The following is a 21,766-nucleotide window of genomic DNA, read 5'->3' on the forward strand; positions in this document are numbered from 1 at the left end:
TAGACATTCATTGCTTTTGTGGCCTCTAGCGGTAAAATAGGGTAATGCAATGCAGGTTTACCCTGCAAGTGTAAAAGAGGTCTGACAGGTGTGTGATATTTAGCTTGATTCACTAAAGTGTGGTAAACCTACCGTGCGCAAGCAGCGTAGCGTGTGCTCTTAAGTTACGTGCAATCCTATCAGCGTAGCGTGTGCTCTTAAGTTACGTGCAATCCTATCAGCGTAGTGTGCACTCTTAAGTAACACGCGATCCTTCACTAGCCTGGAATAATTATTCCGATATCCTATCGGGGATATCTGGTACCCACATTTCCAAACCCCTATATTCTATGTATGCATGGAGACCAGTTTGAATTGTTTGAGGGAGCATTGACTAGACAAGGGATAGATAACTGAAATAATGTGCAGTTTGCATTTTTGTGTTGAATTGAATAGTTGTGCGATTCTTTAGATCTGTTTTTAATTTATTTTTTCTGTGTGCCTTGTGTGAACCCCATGTAATACATTAGTGTCAGTGTAAAGGCAGAAAAATGTCAAAAGTGTGCGCATTTGATGTTCATTACATACAGTTTCATGTACATTAGCTTAATTGGTGTGCATGAAAAATTGCAATCCAAAAAAGAAAACAGAAATGAAAAATTTCAAAATGCACAATGGAAAATACAAAAAAACGTGGAAATCACAGGGATAAGTGTAAATGCTCCAGAGAGATGCTATTGTACAGAAGAATCTATGCAAGCATATTTTAGATTGTGAAATAAACATTTGTTTTAAATTTCACTTAAGCTAAAGTGGGTTCTTGTAGGCTTATGTGAGCTGAAAGCTAGAGCTCTATTACTCTGCAATCCCTGGAGCTGTCATCAGAGGGAGCACTACCTATAGGAACTGAAAGAAAGGGGAACCTTTGAGTTTGTAAGGAGATGCTGCAGACAGAGGAAAGAGAAAGCTCAGGACTTAGGAGGGAGGATTGAACTTTTAGGAGAGAGCCATTGGATTAAATATCTACAGTGGAGAGGGTGAGATTGATTGAAACTGCCCATAAGTAAACACTGCTGGTTTGAGTCTATTACAGTAGCTGTGTAGACCAATACAGAATGTGACTATTGTGGCAGATATAAGATGCTGGCACTCTGGTGTCAGTCTATATGTTATGATGACCTGTGTATTGGCTACTACTGATTGTATTTGGAAACTAAGCATTGTGGGGTACCAAATTAAGGACATCTGTTCAGATTAGCTATTGATTGGACTCGAGACTTAAAAAAACTGCTTTTGTGTTTTGTCTGGGTCTGCACAGATGATCATTGTTATTCCCTCCTGATTATTAATATTTAAATTCTCTGCCGTATTCATTTAAGCTCTTCTCCCACTGGGGCATTGCGGTGCATTGTGTTGGACAATATAATTGCTTTTCTAGCTCAAGGCATTTATATTTCAATGGTATGTTCTCATTGATGTGTTAGTGCAGTGCAACGGAATCCATTGGATTAACAGGGGGGTACAACATAACATATGCGTTGAGGGCCCTTTTACACTCACTGCAATCTGTTGTGTCACACATTCTGTCACAGAAGCAGTGATAGCCCTATGGCTGTGAGGATGCAAGAGTAACTGTGCAACCTGACGTGAAGTTTACGTTTCTTGGAAAGTATGCCTCACTGTAAAGGCGGCAGCAGCGGTGAGGTAGATGCATAACAGTGGTGGGTACTGCGACTGGCACAGCGTATTTGCTCTGCACAGACGGTGAATGCCCCATTGTGCATCTGGTGTAGTGTGAACCTAGCCAAAGGGCAACACTAATGCAATTTAAGAAGTTCCACTTCTCTCCTTTGCTTTATATTTTTAATTATATGTAGGATCCCAATGGTATCCAATCTTCCCATGGTATCCCATTTTAAACCCTAGGGCCATGTGCACTTTTTGCATTGGGACTGTGTATACAAAGATATGCCAGGCCACCCTGCCTACTTCTGTGCGAGTATTCTTGCAATTGAATTGTGCCTCTGCCATCCAGAAAGTGCCTTTGAAAATAAGGAAATCCTGGCAATCCCCAATGAGGGGATGTGCTGCATATACTGCTTGACCCTAGGTGCAGCTAAGGTTTTGGTGGCCCCAAGCAGTCCATAACTTGAGGCTCCCATCCACGAAAGAAGCTCTAAAAAAAATGGATAGCCACACCCCAAAACAAAGCGGCACAAAAATGGGCGTGACCAAAGCATGATGTGGGTGGAGCCAAATACTAGCAGTTTCTAGGCTAAATTGCACCCAGGACGAGGGCGTAAAATGCACACCCAACGTGGAGACTGGTATAGGTGCCCAGAGTATAGGTTGCCCATTAGAGATGCCGCGAACGGTTCGCCTGCGAACGGTTCCAGGCGAACTTTGGGAGTTCGCGTTCGCCTGGATCATGCGAACTTTTGCGGAAGTTCGATTCGCCCCATAATGCACTATGAGGGTCAACTTTGACCCTCTACATCACAGTCAGCAGGCACATTGTAGCCATTCAGGCTACACTAAGCCCTGGAGCCCCACCCCCCCTTACATAAGGCAGGCTTGCTGGCCATGACACTCACTCGTGTGCCTGCTAGACAGACTAGGGAGAGCTGATGCAGATTTTTCTCCTAGGGAAAGATTAGTTAGGCTCTTGGCTTGCTCCTGGCTGATTGTTATTGCTAAAATAGCACCCCTCAACAGCTCTTTTGAGAGCTCTGTTTTCCTGATGTGTTTTTTTGTGTGTGTGTTGCTCACTGACACTGACATTATACAGCCCTATCTGTTGCAGCTGGACCTTGGTAATTGTTATTACTGTGCCAGCCAGGCCCTGCCTAACTTTCTATACTGGGACACCTACCTATGCCTACCTAACTACTGGGGCACCTACTTACCTATACGGGGACACCTACCTACCTATACTAGGGGACCTACCTATGCCTGCCTACCTATACTGGGACTCCTACCTATGCCTAGCTAACTACTGGGACACCTACCTATGCCTACCTACCTATACTGGGTCTCCTACCTATGCCTACCTACCTACCTATACTGGGACTCCTACTTATGCCTACCTACATACAAGAAGATAATAAGGTTGTTGCTTCATTGTGGACAGACCAAATTTGATCAGCTTGACAGTCACTGTTGTTCTATCATTGAGCTACCACAGCCCGGTGACCATATGGGCTGGAAAACTGCCACGGCCTGCACTCTGGCCATGTTGCGCACCAGTCCAGCACGGCCGTCACTACACAAACAGCTGTTTGCGGTGCGTTACACAGTGAGTTTGGTGTGTCAGTGTGAAGCAGAACTCTAATTACACTTCCTAATTGATGTATACACATGCAAGATGTTTGAAAGCACTTTAGGCCTGCAATTTAGCATTCAATGTGATTTCTGCCCTTAAAACGCTGCTTTGCGTCAAATCCAGATTTTCCCCCAGGACTTTGGGCATGTATCCCACTCCGCCATGCCCCCCTCCAGGTGTAAGACCCCTTGAAACATCTTTTCCATCACTTTTGTGGCCAGCATAATTTTTTCTATTTTGCAAAGTTCGCCTCCCCATTGAAGTCTATTGCGGTTCGCGAACTTTTACACGAACCGACCCTTCCGCGGAAGTTCGAGAACAGTGTTCGCGAACCGAAAATCGGAGGTTTGCGACATCTCTATTGCCCATATAGTTGCCCCCAGTATAGGTAAGATAGGTAGGTGCTCCCATATAGGTTAGATAGGTTGGTGCCCCCGTATAGGTTAGATAGGTAGGTGCCTCCAATATAAGTAGCCAGTATATTTTCCCCAGTATAGGTTAGATTGGTATATGCCCCCAGTATAAATTAGATTGGTATATGCCCCCAGTATAAATTAGATAGGTATATGCCCCCAGTATAAGTTAGATAGGTATATGTCCCCCAGTATAGGTTAGATAGGTATATGTCCCCCAGTATAGGTTAGATAGATATATGTCCCCCAGTATAGGTTAGATAGGTATATGTCCCCAGTATAGGTTAGATAGGTATATGTCCCCCAGTATAAGTTAGATAGGTATATGCCCCCCAGTATAGGTTAGATAGGTATATGTCCCCCAGTATAGGTTAGATAGGTATATGTCCCCAGTATAGGTTAGATAGGTATATGTCCCCCAGTATAAGTTAGATAGGTATATGCCCCCCAGTATAGGTTAGATAGGTATATGTCCCCCAGTACAGGTTAGATAGGTACAGTATATCATACAGGATTACTAAATATGGTGGTCGGTGTATGATAAGGACCCAAATTAAATTCGCAGTATAGTAATACATGCAAATTTAATGCATATAGAAGAAAAATGCAAAACAGAAAACAAAGAAATTTACTTCACATGCTCCATGTCAACAAACTAAATAGAAAATTTTACAACTGAAGAATTGACTATTGGGTGCATGTGAAAAAATTAAAAAACCTTTATTTAATCTAATAACATGATTAATAATGACATAAATACATGAATTTTAAAAACCAATACAAAAATGCATAGTAGGATGTAAATAGGATGTAAATACCCAACTGACTCCAGAGACAGATCAAGACAGGAGGGGCTGCAGTCCCCTATGTCCAGATACAACGCTCACTCCTAGGCCTATATCGAGATGGCTGATACCTCAGCTACAGCAAAGAGTCCCAGACTTGTGACCATGTAAAACTTCAATCAATTGTAGGTTGTTTATAAATGGGTAAAGATCAAGCCAACACAAACACAGAGTCCACCGGTAATCTCAATAGCAGATGTCGGTAGTTAGAGTAATAGTTCAGTTTGTCATGTGCCCTTAGGGGAAGCCATGTAATTCCAGCTTGATGCATATACATATGATGGAGTTCCACGAAGAAAATAGCAAAACAGATAAGCTGTGCAAGCAAGCAAGATTGAAGCATGTGCAAAGATTGTGGTAATGCAAGCATAAGACAAGCCTATATTTGAAAAAGGCCTCTGTGTCAAATTGCTGTAGAGTTCAGTTAATGTTGCAGGTAGCTGCAGGGTTCCCAGACACCTGTAAGTGAGTCAACAGCCCATGGCCACAATGCTGAACATACAATCCACTGAGTCCCAAAAGCAAAGCAATATTGTAGATAGTGCTAATGGCAAGCTTGAAAGCAGCGTGTAGCATATGCAGCGGGCAACAGTTCATGCACATATGAGAAGAACGGTGTCAATATTACCCCTTCAAGCAGCGTCCTTGCCAATGATGGATGGATCCAGGCCAATGCAGAGGAGTCTCCGGTAGTCAGTGGTGTGCGGATGCCTAATTGCTCGACATGTTTCGCTAAATTACTTTAGCCTCATCAGGAACTGGCATCCTGATACTTGTGGTGCATCTCCCGACTCTCCCGACTCGAGTTTCAGCTGCATGCCTTCCTCAGGAAGGCATACAGCCGAAACTCGAGTCGGGAGAGGAGTCTACGTGTTTTATTACGTGCAATAAACAAGCTCTGCTTCTAGTAAGTGATTCCTAAGCGGTGGCCAATAATTTCGCTACTCTCTGCACTATATGTTGCCTATCTCTTTTTTAGGCTGACTGGTGCGATTTTATTGGCGCACGGAACTACATTGCAGTGCAGCACGCACCCTACTGGCAGTAGGGCTTGACGGACTGGAAACAGGAAGTGGTAGAGCGAGCTTGCTCTTATCCTCCGCCGCTGTGATATCGGGATTACTTGAAATACAGAGATTGGGATTACAGCAAGTATTTGGGCAGCTAGATGTAACCTCTATTAAGGTACTGTACTGTCATCTGCTTATATCTCGAGTGGGCTTGCATAGCCCGGGGCAAGTTCCACACCCTTTTTTGCGCTGAGGTACTATACACATTTTCTCCTTCATCATTGGGTCTGAGCCGACCTCACCTCTAGCAGCAACACATTCATCCACACAAGCGCAAACTTTTTCCTTTTTTGTTCCCATAGGCTTGTATGGATTATGTGAGCATCTGCGGTCTCCAGTAAAATTATACATGGCAGAAACATGTGCTTTTCTCCCCCCTCCCACTCCAGTTCCGCTCCATTTTAAGTGGAAAGTGTGAATGGCTCCTATGCATACAATAGGATTTGTTTACACATTTGCTTGCTCCCCGCTGAATTAGAGCATGTTTTACTTAAAGGACAACTGAAGCAAGAGGGATATGGAGGCTGCCATATTTATTTCCTCTTAAGCAATACCAGCTGCCTGGCTATACTGCTGATCCTGTGCCTCTAATAATTTTAGCCATAGACCCTGAACAAGCATGCAGCAGATCAGGTGTTTCTGACATTATTGTCAGATCTGACAAATTAATTGCATGCTTGTTTCTGGCACTATTCAGACACTACTGCAGCCAGACATATCAGCAGGACTGCCAGGCAACTGGTATAGTTTAAAGGGTAATATATATGGCATCCTCCATACTATTTTCACTTCAGTTGTCCTTTAAGTGTGAAGGAAACTTTAGTAAAAACTTAAGGTAAAAATCAAGATCAGCCAAGGACTTGAGCACATGTAGCCATGTCTAGTGGGAAAGCTGAGGCAACTTTCTGTCCTGCAACCAATGCTCGGTATTTTATTTAGCTGCCATAGTTAATGATCCCCCTAAGAGTCCCTACAATGCTAGAAAATTTGGTACTGCTGAGCCATTGCCCTTTGAAAAGATGTGAGATTTTGGAAAGTGAAATAGGGAGGCAATGAAAGCCTATGGGGGATTTTACCAATTTTGCACCCCTGTAACTCTGGTTTGCAAAGATGTAGGGACCCCATCTTTGGAATCCAAGTCTAACAATATGTCTTCTACCTGCATAAGACATTTCGTGAAATTCAGACGTTGCTAACGGCCATGGCTGAGATTTATGTACGTCAGCATCACTACCATTGAAATAGCCCAAATAAACAGGTTTTTGTGACCCTAGGCTATGACCTCTTCGGCCTAGGGGCCCGAAACTCACCAGTCATGTTCCCCCTAAGGGTCCCTACAATGCTAGAAAATTTGCCATTGCTGAGCAATTGCCCTTTGAAAAGATGTGAGATTTTGGAAAGTGAAATAGGGAGGCAATGAAAGCCTATGGGGGATTTTACCAATTTTGGACCCCTGTAACTCTGGTTTGCAGAGATGTAGGGACCCCATCTTTGGAAGTCTAAGGGCCCGTTCACACTGCACGCGTTTCCAGCCGTGTTTTGGAAATGCGTGCAGGTGGCCGATACGCACGACATCAGACATTGCATAGAGTGCAATGTCTGATGTTCACACTGCATGCGTTCCGGACCTGTGCGGTCCGGGAACGCATGCTGCACGCAGATTTTGCTAAAACGCGTGGCTGTCCCATTCACTTTTCAGTGATGGGATCAGCCACGCAACGCACACAAACGCGGATGGCCATGCGTTCGTACGCGTTGCGGTCCGCACGCGTTCCGCACGCATGGCCATCCGCATTTGTGATCTGAACGGGCCCTAACAATATGTCTTCTACCTGCATGAGACATTTCGTGAAATTCAGACGTTGCTAACGGCCATGGCTGAGATTTATGTACGTCAGCATCACTACTATTGAAATTGCCCAAATAAACAGGTTTTTGTGACCCTAGGCTATGACCTCTTCGGCCTAGGACTGCATTGAACGCGACCCACGCATTGTGCGCATTCTGGACAACACCAATTACTGGGTTTATACCCTTCTGGATCCACGGTACAAACACAATGTTCCAAAACTGCTTGAAGAAAGAGTCAGACAGGTCAAAATGGAAGAATACCAGCAGGCCCTTGTGGAGACTTTAGAGAGGAGATTGACATCCTCCCCCTCCTCTAGCCAGTTGTACGCCGACAGACTGACTTCCGCAAACCCAGGACGACCAGGAGGGCAGCAAACAACACAAGCCGCAGCTAGTGCCCAAAAGGGAATGGTATCGGCAGTGTCCTTGGAGTGGGAACATTTTCTGACACCCATGCAGCAGCACACAGAACAGCAAGCGTGCAGATCCACCTCCAACACCGATCGCCTGGAGAAGATGGTCAAGGACTACATGTCAGATGGCATAGCTGTGTTGAACAATCCATCTGCACCCTTCAACTATTGGGTATCGAAGCTAGACACCTGGCACAAACTGGCAATGTACGCAATAGAGGTGCTGGCTTGCCCGGCAGCCAGCGTTATGTCGGAACGCTGTTTCAGTGCTGCCGGAGGCATCGTCACAGATCGGCGTATCCGCCTCTCCACAGAAAATGCAGACCGTCTGACTCAAATTAAAATGAATCAATCCTGGATTGGAAACGACTACGCAACACTCCCGGACCCCAACCAAGTAACATGAACAATGAACATCTGTGATGGGTTAGCGTTTCCGGTCCCTGTTTATTGAACCTCTCATCTGTATTACATTTATGACTGCATGGCGACAAAATGCAAATTGCTATCCGCACGCTTCTTGTCCTCATGCAAGGCCTGGGTTGTTGTGTCTCAAAGCGTGGCCTTCTCCTCCTGCGCCACCCTCCTCCTGTTCCATCACGTGTGCTGCTGCTGGGTTAGCGTTACCGGTCCCTTTTCCTGGAACCTGTTATATGTATTACATTTATGACTGCATGCCGACAAAAAGCATGTTACCTGTGCAAAGAAAACAGACATTTTCCGCATTTAAAAGACAGTTGTCCCTTTGAAACTTTAAAATCGATTTTCTCAAAAACTATAAGCTCTTTTTGCAAAAAAATTTTTCCTCTTGTACCCACTCCCAATGTGCACATACCCTGTAAATTTGGGGTATGTAGCATGTAAGGAGGCTTTACAAAGCACGAAAGTTCGGGTCCCCATTGACTTCCATTATGTTCGGAGTTCGGCTCGAACACCCGAACATCGCGGCCATGTTCGGCCCGAACTCGAACATCTAGAGGTTCGCCCAACACTACACGTGACCCGTTCGGCCAATCACAGCGCTAGCCGAACGTTCGGGTAACGTTCGGCCATGCGCTCTTAGTTTGGCCATATGGCTGAACAGTTTGGCCGAACACCATCAGGTGTTCGGCCGAACTCGAACATCACCCGAACAGGGTGATGTTCTGCAGAACCCGAACTTCGCCCAACACTACCCGGGCCACAGAAATATTTAATAAAAATATTAAAAAATATTAAAAAATAACATAATAAAAAAATATTAAAAAATAACATATAATAAAATAACATCGGTAGTACATGCTCTACTTCATAATATACACATACTTCATATGCTTTAGTTGCGCATGTGGTTGTTTGAAGTTGGGATTTTCATTTCTACATTGGGAACAGATCACCGTGGATTAACCTAAATTACAGCACTGAAAACAATCTTGAGTCTTACAGAGTACTGCTGAAAAAAAAGAACAAAAGAGTAGAAATATGATAAACCTCCAAGGAAAGGAATATATTTTGCTTTGATTTGGATTTATTTACAGTTTAGTTCCTGGCCTTGGGTTGAACCTTTTGGATGTCTAGTACATACCAAATCACCTCGTGCTCTGATGGATTATCTTCATTAATCTATCGTTTTCCCCATCAGTTATTATTATGGCTCACCAAAAAGACAAGAGGTGCTCAGCAAAATTTGTGGAAGCTGATAAAATGCACAGTAGTCTGTGAGCCTCGTTTTTCAGGTGCATTCTCGAGCTTAGCACTGTATATCTTGCACAACACACTTGACCTTTTTAATGCACGTATTAAAAGCAATAAAAATAAGCTTTTATAGCTTCTAGCATTCTTGTCTTGTTTTGTGAATATTAATTTCATCATGAATTGCTTACTTCCATTCATCCATAAAATACATCATTAATCATATATATGTGCGTAAAATGCAACAATTATTATTATTTTTTCATTCTGTCATCAGAATCATAAGACAAATTAATGAACCTGTATGACTATCCATCCATCCATCCATATAGTGCTAAGCAATAATTTCACTAAATCATAATTATGATTGAATATGGCAAATCAATACTAAGTGGATGTTTTCTATGGATATACAATCCACTGGAGAGATCAATGATTTTAGTACATGCTGAGTAAACTTATAAGAGAGGTTCTTACTCTTAAATGCACTCATTTAGGACATATGGCGCATGATGTACTATATGCCAGTAAAGTTGTCCTGCATCAATGGCATCCTAGCTTATGGTGTAACGTGCGCGATGATATCGTAACGCATGTTACGCTCCGTTAACATAGCAACGCACATGTTAATGAGTCATTAACGAGTTAACAAGCGGTGTTCTTGCATTGTCAGTGCAGGTAAAATTATGGTACAGGGTTTGCAGCCGTATAGTGAATCAGGCCCATGGTCACAAAGATATGTATGTGTGTGCGGATATGTATGTATATATATATATATATATATATATATATATATATATATATATATATATATATATATATTGGTTTGCAAAAGTATTCGGCCCCCTTAAAGTTTTCCACATTTTGTCATCTTACTGCCACAAACCTCAATTTTATTGGAATTCCACGTGAAAGACCAATACAAAGTGGTGTACACATGAGAAGTGGAACGAAAATCATACATGATTCCAAACATTAAAAAAAAATAACTGCAAAGTGGGGTGTGCGTAATTATTCAGCCCCCTTAGTCAATACTTTGTAGAACCATTTTTGCTGCAATTACAGCTGCCAGTCTTTTAGGGTATGTCTCTACCAGCTTTGCACTTCTAGAGACTGAAATCCTTGCCCATTCTTCTTTGCAAAACAGCTTCAGCTCAGTCAGATTAGATGGACAGCGTTTGTGAACAGCAGTTTTCAAATCTTGCCACAGATTCTCAATTGGATTTAGATCTGGACTTTGACTGGACCATTCTAACACATGGATATGTTTTGTTTAAAACCATTCCATTGTTGCCCTGGCTTTATGTTTAGGGTCGTTGTCCTGCTGGAAGGTGAACCTCTGCCCCAGTCTCAAGTGTTTTGCAGACTCAAAGAGGTTTTCTTCCAAGATTGCTCTGTATTTGGCTCCATCCATCTTCCCATCAACTCTGACCAGCTTCCCTGTCTCTGCTGAAGAGAAGCACCCCCAGAGCATGATGCTTCCACCACCACCATATTTGACAGTGGGGATGGTGTGTTCAGAGTGATGTGTAGTGTTAGTTTTCTGCCACACATAGCGTTTTGCATTTTGGCCCAAAAGTTCCATTTTGGTCTCATCTGACCATAGCACCTTCTTCCACATGTTTGCTGTGTACCCCACATGAGTTGTGGCAAACTGCAAACGTCCCTTCTTATGCTTTTCTGTTAACAATGTCTTTCTTCTTGCCACTCTTCCATAAAGGCCAACTTTGTGCAGTACACGACTAATACTTGTCCTATGGACAGATTCCCCACCTGAGCTGTAGATCTCTGCAGCTCGTCCAGAGTCACCATGGGCCTCTTGACTGCATTTCTGATCAGCGCTCTCCTTGTTCGACCTGTGAGTTTAGGTGGACGGCCTTGTCTTGGTAGGTTTACAGTTGTGCCATACTCCTTCCATTTCTGAATGATTGCTTGAACAGTGCTCCGTGGGATGGGAAGGCTTTGGAAATCTTTTTGTAGCCTAAGCCTGCTTTAAATTTCTCAATAACTTTATCCCTAATGTCTATGGGCAACTGACTGCACTCAGACCAAAGGGGGCTGAATAATTACGTACACCCCACTTTGTACTTATTTATTTGTAAAAAATGTTTGGAATCATGTATGATGTTCTTTCCACTTCTCACGTGTACACCACTTTGTATTGGTCTTTTACGTGGAATTCCAATAAAATTGATTAATTTTTAAATTTTTGTGGCAGTAATATGACAAAATGTGGAAAACTTTAACTGAATACTTTTGCAAACCACTATATATATATATATATATATATATATATATATATATATATATATATATATATATATATATATTTATATATACCCATTTGGAGTGATATAAAATGTATAAATAAAAACAAAATTCAGTGATTTGCTAATTAATTAAATCCTATATTTATTTTAAAATAGCACAAAGTCAACATATCGTATACTTAAAGCAAACCTCTGGGGAAAAAAACAATAGTTAGATGCTTTCCTCAGTAGAGTGAAGTCTCTGGATGATCTAGAGGCTTCTCAGAACCTCCATCCCACCATTGCTTTTTGGGATGCTCTTCTTCTTTGCAGCTGCACTCTCTTCCATTTTTGAGCATGCCCATGCAGGAGCACAGAGCCGCACATACACAAAGCAAAAGGTTGTGCACAAGCAGCTCTGTGCTACTGTACAGGTGTGGGCTGTACTTGCACCTGCACAGTAAATCTGTGCTTGTACATGGATAGGAGCATGACCACGTGAATATACACTGCTCATAAAAATAAAGGGAACACTTAAAGAACACAATGTAACTCCAAGACAATCACACTTCTGTGAAATCAAAAAGTCCAGTTAGGTAGCAACACGGATTGACAATCAATTTCACATGTTGTAGTGCAAATGGAATAGACAACAGGTGGGAATTATAGGCAATTAGCAGCCTCCAGCGGCCATAAATGTGCATGTGTCTGCTTAAACAGTAAGAAACGGACTCCATGAGGGTGGTATGAGGGCCCAATGTCCGCAGGTGGTAGTTGTGCATACAGCTCAACACCGTCCAGCATGATTGGCATTTGCCAGAGAACACCAAGTTCTGCTGCCTGCAACATCTTCCAGCATGACCAGTTTGGCAGTGGGTCAGTAATGGTATGGGGTGGCATTTTTTTGGGGAGCCAGACAGCCCTCCATGTGCTTGCCAGAGGTAGCCTGACTACCATTAGGTACCGAGATGAGAACCTCAGACCTCATGTGAGACCGTATGCTGGTAAGGTTGGTCCTGGGTTCCTCCTAATGCAAGACAATGCTAGACTTCATGTGGCTGGAGTGGGTCAACAGTTCCTGCAAGATGAAGGCATTAATGCTATAGACTGGCCTGCTCGCTCCCCAGACCTGAATCCAGTTGAGCACATCTGGAACATCATGTCTCGATCCATCCACCAATTACTGACCAGGCTGCAGTATTTAATAAGAATATTTATTTAACAAGAGCTTTAATAAGAATATTTCATTCATTCAGATCTAGGATGCCTTATTTTTGTGTTCCCTTTATTTATTTTTTTAAGCAGTGTATTAGGCAACCCCCTTATTGAACATGTTTGGAAGGTCCTAGCTCCGGATCAGTGGGGTTGAGGAGGATGGAGGCAACCTCTGGATTATCCAGATACTTCCCACTACTGCGGTAAGTATTCAATTTCAACCTTTTTATGGCTTCAGGTACCCTTTAAACTTTAAAATATTGTTGTTTTATGGAAAATGCTGATTTTGATTGGTAAATAAAATGAAATCTACTTACTCGGGGCTTCCTCCAGCCCCTAGTAGCTGATCTGTCCCCTGCCGCAGCTTCACTCTCTGCCGCTGCCTCCCGGTGGTGAGGACGACCTCGTGAGGCTGTCCTCTACTGCGCCTGCGTAAGCGCCTCTGCCAATCAAGTCCACGTGGCTGGAATGTACACTCCTGACAAAGTGGATTTGATTTACAGTGGCGCTTGCGCAGGCACAGTAGAGGTCAGCCTGGCGAGGCGCCGAGAGCCAATGGCAAGAGAGTGGGGCTGTGGCGTGGGGCAGATCAGCTGCTAGGGGCTGGAGAAAGCCCTGGGTAAGTAGGTTTAATTTTTTAACTAATGCTCAGATGTGTCCTTTAACCATTTCTGCCACTCGGACATGCAGCTCACATCCGGGCGGCTGCTCTGCTGCGGTGCCACGTGCAATCGCGGGCGCGACCCCATGCTGTCCCCCGGTAGCCCTGGGATCAGTGAACAGGAACATGGTTCCCGATCACTGATCCGTGTCCCCAGCAGAAAACTGAAGTGCTCTTACAAGAGGCTTCAGTCTTTCTGCACGTAAAATTTTCTGCATCAGCCTTGTGCTTCCAATTAGCGAGAAGCACAAGGAGAAAAATAAAAACTCAAGGTGGCCATCTTGTGGCCAAATAGTAAAACTACATCTACATATTTTTTACATTTCAATTTACACATATAATAACATTAAAAATTAACTGTTTATTTCCCACAATTAAAAAAAAAAGACATAACCTAGGGGTCTGAACTTTTTAAATATGCATTTGAAGGGGGTATACTACGAACATTTTTTAAATTATAAGCTTGTAAATAGTGGTGGACGCAAAATGGAAAAAATGCACTTTTATTACCAAATAAAATATTGGCGCCATACAGTGTGATAGGGTCAAAATTTAAATGGTGTCATAACCGAGACAAACGGGCAAATAAAATACAAAGGTTTTAATTATGGTAGCATGGATTATTTTAAAGCTATAATGGCCGAAATAATGATTTTTTGCCATTTTTTTTTCTTATTAATCATGTTAAAATGCATTTATAAAAAAAGAAAGCCTAATTAGTGGTGGAAAAAACAAGATATAGATGAATAAATTCTGAAAAGTAGTGATAACGTTATTAGCGAATGAATGGGAGGTGAAAATTGCTCTGATGCGTAAGGTGAAAAATCCCCGCGGGCTGAAATGGTTAAAGCCAATATTGGATGGCCGTGATCTTCTTCAGGTCCTCAAAATTGTAAATCTCCATGTTGGTCCATTTTTCCTTTTTACTTTACATTACACAGAGGATAAGTGTTTTCAAGCAAAGAATGCAATTTAATCCTGTATCGTTAACACCCTGTTGATTTTTAACTACTATGAATATTGTTTGTTAATAATAATTGCAAACATAATGGCTCGTATGCAATTCACCTTTTCTCCTGAGTTTTCTCCTAGGTGATATTTTCACACCTTGTCATAAAATGCCTTTTAAACCACCAGCAAGCAATACATTACTCAAATTCATTTTGACAATACTTTTTACATTGTGTAGATAATGTAAATTGTCCCATGTGCACAATGCATGCTATGCTATTCACATAGACCAGGCATGGGCAAACTTGGCCCTCCAGCTGTTGAGGAACTACAAATCCCACAATGCATTGCAGGAGTCTGACAGCCACAGTCATGACTCATAAAGGCAAATGCATTGTGGGATTTGTAGTTCCTTAACACCTGGAGGGCCAAGTTTGCCCATGCCTGACATAGACACTGGCAAAATTGCCATGCGCTGCCTGTATACCGCAATTTTAAAACTATTTAGTAAATATGGTCCATTATTTCTTATCTAGTAAGCTTCATTTACCTTATATGGCTTGTGCCAAGCAAAACATAGACTTCTCTTAAACATTTGGAAAATTGGCAGAAATTCAGCTTATATTATTTTTGGTCAATGTATATACTCTCTGAAAAAAAAACATTTTAATTTCATCCACTGTTAAAGTGGCTTTAATTATTCTGTTATGTTTGTGCTCAGTTACTGAAATGTGTGTGATGTCAAAAACCCTGCATTCAGCTATGAATTTATTTGCTTTAAAATGCTCTATATTTTTGCCGTTTATCAAACTGGCAATACATTTCCACTGCAACCATTAATTATCTAAATATTAGAACCTAGTAATTAACTCTGCTTTCATTTAGACTCCAAACAGCTTGGTCATTTTACCGACTTTGGTGAGGAAACAATGGAATATTGTGATTCTGAGATACGTGTAATTAGAACAACAACCTTTCAATGTCAATATTTGACCAACACTTTTCAATGTCGCTTATCAAATTTTTATATGCTGTTTGTCTCAGTTCTCACTCTGTTAGTACACTATTAAAATAATAGATGTGAACTGTATATGATACTTTTTATTTTCTATATACCGTATTTTTCGGACTATAAGATGCTCCTGACTATAAGACGCACCTAGGTTTAAAGGGCAAAAACTAGGGATAAAAAAAATTATGAAACCTAGGTGAGTCCATGGTCCAGGAGTGTCTTTTTGACTTTTCCTCCCCCCTCCCCCAACAAGATGTCTCTATCTAAATTACACTGACAAGCTAACTAACCCCTGCTACTCCCCTAGCTACACTGCACTACACAACAACCCCCATCTTCCCCAGCTACACTAATCAATCACTACAATTAAATTTCAGGTCATCTCACCAGCATGGGTGGCAGTAGCTGGGTCCCTCTGGTCTGGGCGTTCAGGCTGCAAATTATTCTGTTGATGTGCGCAGAGGGGAGGCAGTAGCGGCATCTACAGTCTTTCCATGCGGTATTGAAGCAGCCGCTGTAATTACCCGCAATGTTTTCCCTTTAATCTTCCTCTTAAATAGTGCCCGGCATCAGTCCCGCAGCGCGATCCAGATCCAAGCGGCATAGGAGCAGCTGCTGTAAATATCCACGTTGCTGAGTCCTTTGATCCCCCTCTTTCTTCATGCAATTACAGCGGCTGCTTCAATACCGCATGGAAACACTGTAGATGCCGCTACTGCCTCCGCTCTGCGCACATCAACAGAATAATTACAAATGGAAACAAACGGCAGGATTGCTACATTTGGACTATAAGACGCAGTAACTTTTTCTCCCCACTTTTGGGGGAGAAAAAGTGCGTCTTATAGTCCGAAAAATACGGTAAGTACTTTTGTGAAGGTTAGCCTTCATTGGCACTTTTTCCATAAATAAAGATACATGTGTTCGGGGAATCAAAGAGGAGTAAGAGTTGTCTCTATATATCCCATATCCAGTAGCAGCTGCAGCTTCAAATGTATTTATTTTTTGTTGGAGGGGCAGCAAAAGGGGCACGATGGCAAGCTGGTGGGGCCCATTTGGTTGATCAAAATCAATGTTTGTATGGCAAGCTTTAGATTTTTTTTTTTTGTGCCTTACTTATAAAATTAAGGCTAACTAGTTCAGCAATGAGAGGAACGAAATGTAAACATTACAATCAGAACTCAGAGGCTTTTGAGCAGACCAGATTGTCCAAATGACGGTGCTATTATTAGAGAAAAGATACAACAGATGTGCTTGGCTTTTTTGCTGGCATGCTTTAATCCTTACTTGCTAGCAAACTGCTCCTGTGTGGACAGACAACAGACAAATCATTCCAGCCCCCAGACTGTGTCTCATGACTCTACAAGCAAAAGGCAAGAGAGAGAGAGAGGGAGAGAGACAACTGTTGGATTGACTTGAGCTGTGTCTTATCAGTCATTGGTCGCCTCTTATCAGTGATAACCTTGTCATCTTGACAAAATTTGTCCATCTTTACTTGACAAAAGTTGTCCAACTTCTTCAAGTTGTTTGATAATTGTGCATTTAAAAGACTTATGTTGAGCGTGTGTAAGTGGCTTGAGTGTATAATTCCTTATCTTAGTAGCTAAGCATTTCTGGAGACTAGAGCTTGTATTTTACACACAGGAAGTTATGAATCAGGATCATTATCTGTTATGACTCATAAGAGGATGTGGGATGCCAGAACAAAGCATATAAAGTACAGCAGATGAACAGGAGAGAGAAATGGAAGGACAAAGAGGTGCATACGATTCACATAAGTTAAATGTTGCACTTACTAGATATAAAAACACACGAGTCATTGAATGTGAGGATCCCTTTTTTCTGGCATAAATGTCCTGAGCTTCTTGTGTCAATAGCCTTGGCCATCAGCTTAGTGGAGTGTGCGGGTCACTCGGGAACCTTACATTTTAAAATAAAAAGGTAACACACCATTGTGCACTCCTTCTAGATCACTGTAGCTGACCCACAGCACAGGAGCAGCACTGGTGGGCACCTATTGCACTTGACTCATAGTGCTAGTGTGCAGGATTTCTTTAGTATAAGAAAAAGAAAAACCCAAACACTGGGCAACTATAATGGGCAATGCAATGGTGTAGGGCATGAAATGGTTGACCTGTAAAGGAGAAACTTGGAATGTAAACTATTACAATACTAAAGTGTTCAAACTCACCCACTTTCCATGACCAATCCTACTATAAAATAAATCCCCTCTCCCTCCATTAGTGCAGGGGTTCCCTGATCGGAAAATTAGTTGAAGGCAGGGGCGTTTCTAGGTTCCTGGCAGATCCGGGGAATCCCTGGGCACCAAGAGGGAATGACTGTGCGGTGCACGGAGAGGCAAAAAATGGGCTTGGTTATGTCACGGGAAAGTGGGCGTGGACATAAGTGGGGTCAAATGTACATGAACATAGCAGTAGTGTAGCAAATATATTAAATAGACAGTATTTCACATAAAAAGCCCCTCACCTGGCTTCTGTCTTGTCTTTGGCTGGCTAGCCTGTGTGCTGTACATGGCTGGTGGTTTTGCTGGGCTTGCTGGGGGTGATGCTGGGCTGCCTGGCTGGTGGTGATGCTATGCTAGCCTGGCTGGTGGTGATGCTGTGCTGGCATAGCTGGTGTTGACCTGTGCTGGCATAGCTGGCATTGATGCTGAGCCTGCCTGGCTTTGTGGGGCTTGGGGCTTTGCTAGATGATTTGTTGGAGGCTTTGCTGGGCTGGAAAATTTACTGGGGGCTTTGCTGGTGTGAGAACTTGGCTGGGCTGGTGGCATTTTTGTGCTCTTTGCTAGGCTGGGGGCTTTGCTTGGCTGTACGCTTTGCTTTGCTGAGGCCCAGGGGCTTTGCTAGGCTGGGGCCCTGGGGCTTTGCTGGTGCACAGGGGCTTTGCTGGGCTGGGGCCCTGGGGCTTTGCTTTGCTGTGGGCTTTGCTTTGCTGGGCTAGGGGCTTTGTGTTTTGTTATGCTGGGCTGGGGGACTTTATACTGTGCTGGGGGGCTTTGTTATGCTGGGCTGGGGTGCTTAATGCTGGACTGGGGGGCTTTGTTACGCTGGGCTGGGGGGCTTTATGCTCGCTGGGGGGCTTTGTTATGCTGGGCTGAGAGGCTTTGTTATGCTGGGCTGGGGTGCTTTATGCTGGGCTGGGGGGCTTTGTTATGCTGCACTGGGGTGCTTTATGCTGGGCTGGGGTGCTTTGTGCTGCACTGGGGGCTTTGTTATGCTGGGCTGGGGGGCTTTATGCTGGGCTGGGGGGCTTTATGCTGCGCTGGGGGGCTTTGTTATGCTGGGCTGAGAGGCTTTGTTATGCTGTGCTGGGGTGCTTTATGCTGGGCTGGGGTGCTTAATGCTGGGCTGTGGGGCTTTGTTATGCTGCACTGGGGAGTTTTGTTATGATGCGCTGGGGGGCTTTATGCGGTGCTGGGGGGCTTTTTGCTGTGCTGGGGTGCCTTATCCTGGGCTGGGGGGCTTTATGCTGCGCTGGAGTGCTTTATGCTGGACTGAGGTGCTTCATGCTGGGCTGGGGTGCTTTATGCTGGGCTGGGGTGCTTCATGCTGGGCTGAGGTGCTTAATGCTGGGCTGAGGTGCTTCATGCTGGGCTGGGGGGCTTTATGCTGGGCTGGGGGGCTTTATGCTGGGCTGGGGGGCTTTATGCTGGGCTGGGGGGCTTCAGCTGCACTGGGGTGCTTTATGCTAGGCTGGGGTGCTTCATGCTGGGCTGGGGTGCTTCACGCTGGGCTGGGGGGCTTTATGATGGGCTGGGGTGCTTTATGCTACGCTGGGGGGCTTTGCTGGACTGGGCACTTTGCTGGGCGGGAGCCGGGAGAGCTGGTTGCAGTGCTACAGACCTCAGATCGCGGCGACTGGAGAAAGCATAGCAGGTCGCACATACAGGAAGTCACGTCACTTCCACATTTGAAGCGTGGCCTGCTCTGCCTTCCCCAGTCCCCGTGATCTGAGATGTCGGATAGCAGAGAGCTGTCAAAATTATATCCGGGGCACCATGGCAACAGATTTGTGGCCGGTGCCCCGGATAAAACCCCCTAGTGATGCCTCTGTTTGAAGGGTTCCTACAGGGTAAGAAGGTTGAGGAAGGCTGGTCTTGTAGACTGAAAACATGTTAGAAAGCACAGCCTATATACATTCAAACATCAGAAGGAAATACTGTACATAGATTTTTCACTAATTAAAGTAAATGTCATTAAGATGCATTCATTAAAGGATATCAAATGCATTCTTGCATGACTATTTCCTAAAATGTGAGTAAATAAGTACCCTATTAATTTCTCACATATCTAAGAATGACTAAATCCAAAATTAATTAGATATGTTAGTAACAAAGGCGATGTCCTTATTTTTAATGATGAACGCACTTGGTGCAGCACCCACAAGCTAGCGTTTGAAGAAATGCAGGTTTGCAAACAAAAACATTCTGACGTGAACCTGGGTTAACTGTTCAGCCACTCAACTGCACCCTAAAATTTGCCCATTACATTAGCAGTCTCCTGACTCCTGCTTGTCACCACTCTGTCCCTTCCATTGCACAGCATGCCAGCTCAATAATATTGCAAGGATCATAGAGCGCTAGATGGCCAATGTGTAGGAGAGAAGCCCCTTGTTTGGCTTTAAGTCAGCTATCCTCTGATACCCTGATCATTCCCATCCCTTTACATGCAATCACTGTCGTGTGTACTACATTTTGAGAGCCCTTTAGAGCCCACCCACCTTGTGGTTAGACACTTTAGGTGGATTGCAGGGCCATCTTCTAGCTGTGAGTTTTTAGCACTAAGCTAACATGCTGCCATGTCACAAAGCTGGCCTCTACTGCAGCAACTTGGTCTACCCCCATATATACACATAGACACATTGCCAGTGATCCCTGTAATTTCTGTTTATGTACACAGTGGATCACTAATGCATTCCAGACAGAATACCAGAGATTATATTAGTACTGTAAATAACAACAAGATATAATATACATTGTACCATGCAGTTTACATTGTAGGAGGCTACGAAACATACAGAAGGTGGCATGTACAGTAGGGATTCTTTTTTATACTATTGAGCTGGGGATAGATTGACCTCTGTGGCTAGCCTTATAGGCTCTGTTGGGTGGAAGTAGGCCATGATATCCTGGCCTTCTATTTTTTCATACTATAACACCTGGTGGCTCTCTGGATTTACAAAGTCCAGTGCAGATTCATTCCAGCTTCCTAGTATCACCTTTGTGCTGTTTTTCCCCATGTGGGGGAGGGGCTTAGTCCAAGAACCGCTGCTACTTATCAGTTCAATCTGTCAACAGTTTGAAGGAGACATGAGCCAAACTTGGAGATATATGTTACTCAATATCAATATATTTTTCAAGGCAGGGGATGCCAGAAACTGGGGAAGGAAGAGGGTAAGGTGACAATCTCCCCTTTTGCTTCAATTGATGACTATTCTGATATGCTGCTGTACCACTTTAAAATATTCAAACTTTCTTATAATAGTTATCCTTTCTTATAATAACCATCTCCTTATTGGTGTCTCCTAAACTTCATTTATGCCTAATCTAAAAAAAGAATATGGATTTTCATACAGTATAGCAACAACCTGGAAAGGTATTCTTTATTGCTTATCTTTTGTAACAACAGAACATTACATTCACCTTGACTACAGTCTACTGAGAGTTCTATGGTGACAACAGTACTAAATGATCCATTGTTTAAGTCACAGATCACTTAAGTGAAAAGGTGTCATTCATTTCTGAGTTTAAATATAAATATTCTTGTTTGTGCCTTTCTTCATTTTACACTCAGTGTCATGGTGTTCCTAAGTTATAGACTGTACAAATTATTTTTAAAAAGATTTTAATCCAGTCTCTGCTGGATGTTTATTTAAAATGGACCCAAACTAAAAATACAAGATTTCAGAAATAAAATCTATTTTCTAAATTATAATAATAAATAGCAGCCTTTTTTCAGCTGCATGATGACAAATATAAAATATTTTACATTTATTGGAGAAACCCCTCCCTTCCTTTCATATTGCCGGCAAACAATCTGGCAAACTGGTGGAGTAGGTGGTGTCCAGCAAAGGAGGAATTGCTAATGACTGCCACCT

At 43.1% G+C, this 21,766-nt stretch overlaps 1 long non-coding RNA gene across 2 annotated transcripts in view; it reads right to left on the minus strand.

Moving 5' to 3' along the window:
• LOC137504116 (uncharacterized) overlaps positions 1 to 21,766 on the minus strand; it is a 209,962-nt gene that overhangs the window by 85,832 nt on the left and 102,364 nt on the right. The window contains exon 4 of one of the 2 annotated variants that reach the window (XR_011019424.1): positions 9,230 to 9,325. The exons of the other annotated variant lie outside the window; for it this stretch is intronic. This is a non-coding gene — a long non-coding RNA (uncharacterized lncRNA). Of the gene's footprint in view, positions 1 to 9,229; positions 9,326 to 21,766 lie in introns of those variants that run through there. 2 annotated transcript variants of the gene reach the window in all.

This window comes from Hyperolius riggenbachi, chromosome 4, assembly GCF_040937935.1.
Source record: "Hyperolius riggenbachi isolate aHypRig1 chromosome 4, aHypRig1.pri, whole genome shotgun sequence".
In the NCBI taxonomy this organism is placed as follows: domain Eukaryota; kingdom Metazoa; phylum Chordata; class Amphibia; order Anura; family Hyperoliidae; genus Hyperolius; species Hyperolius riggenbachi.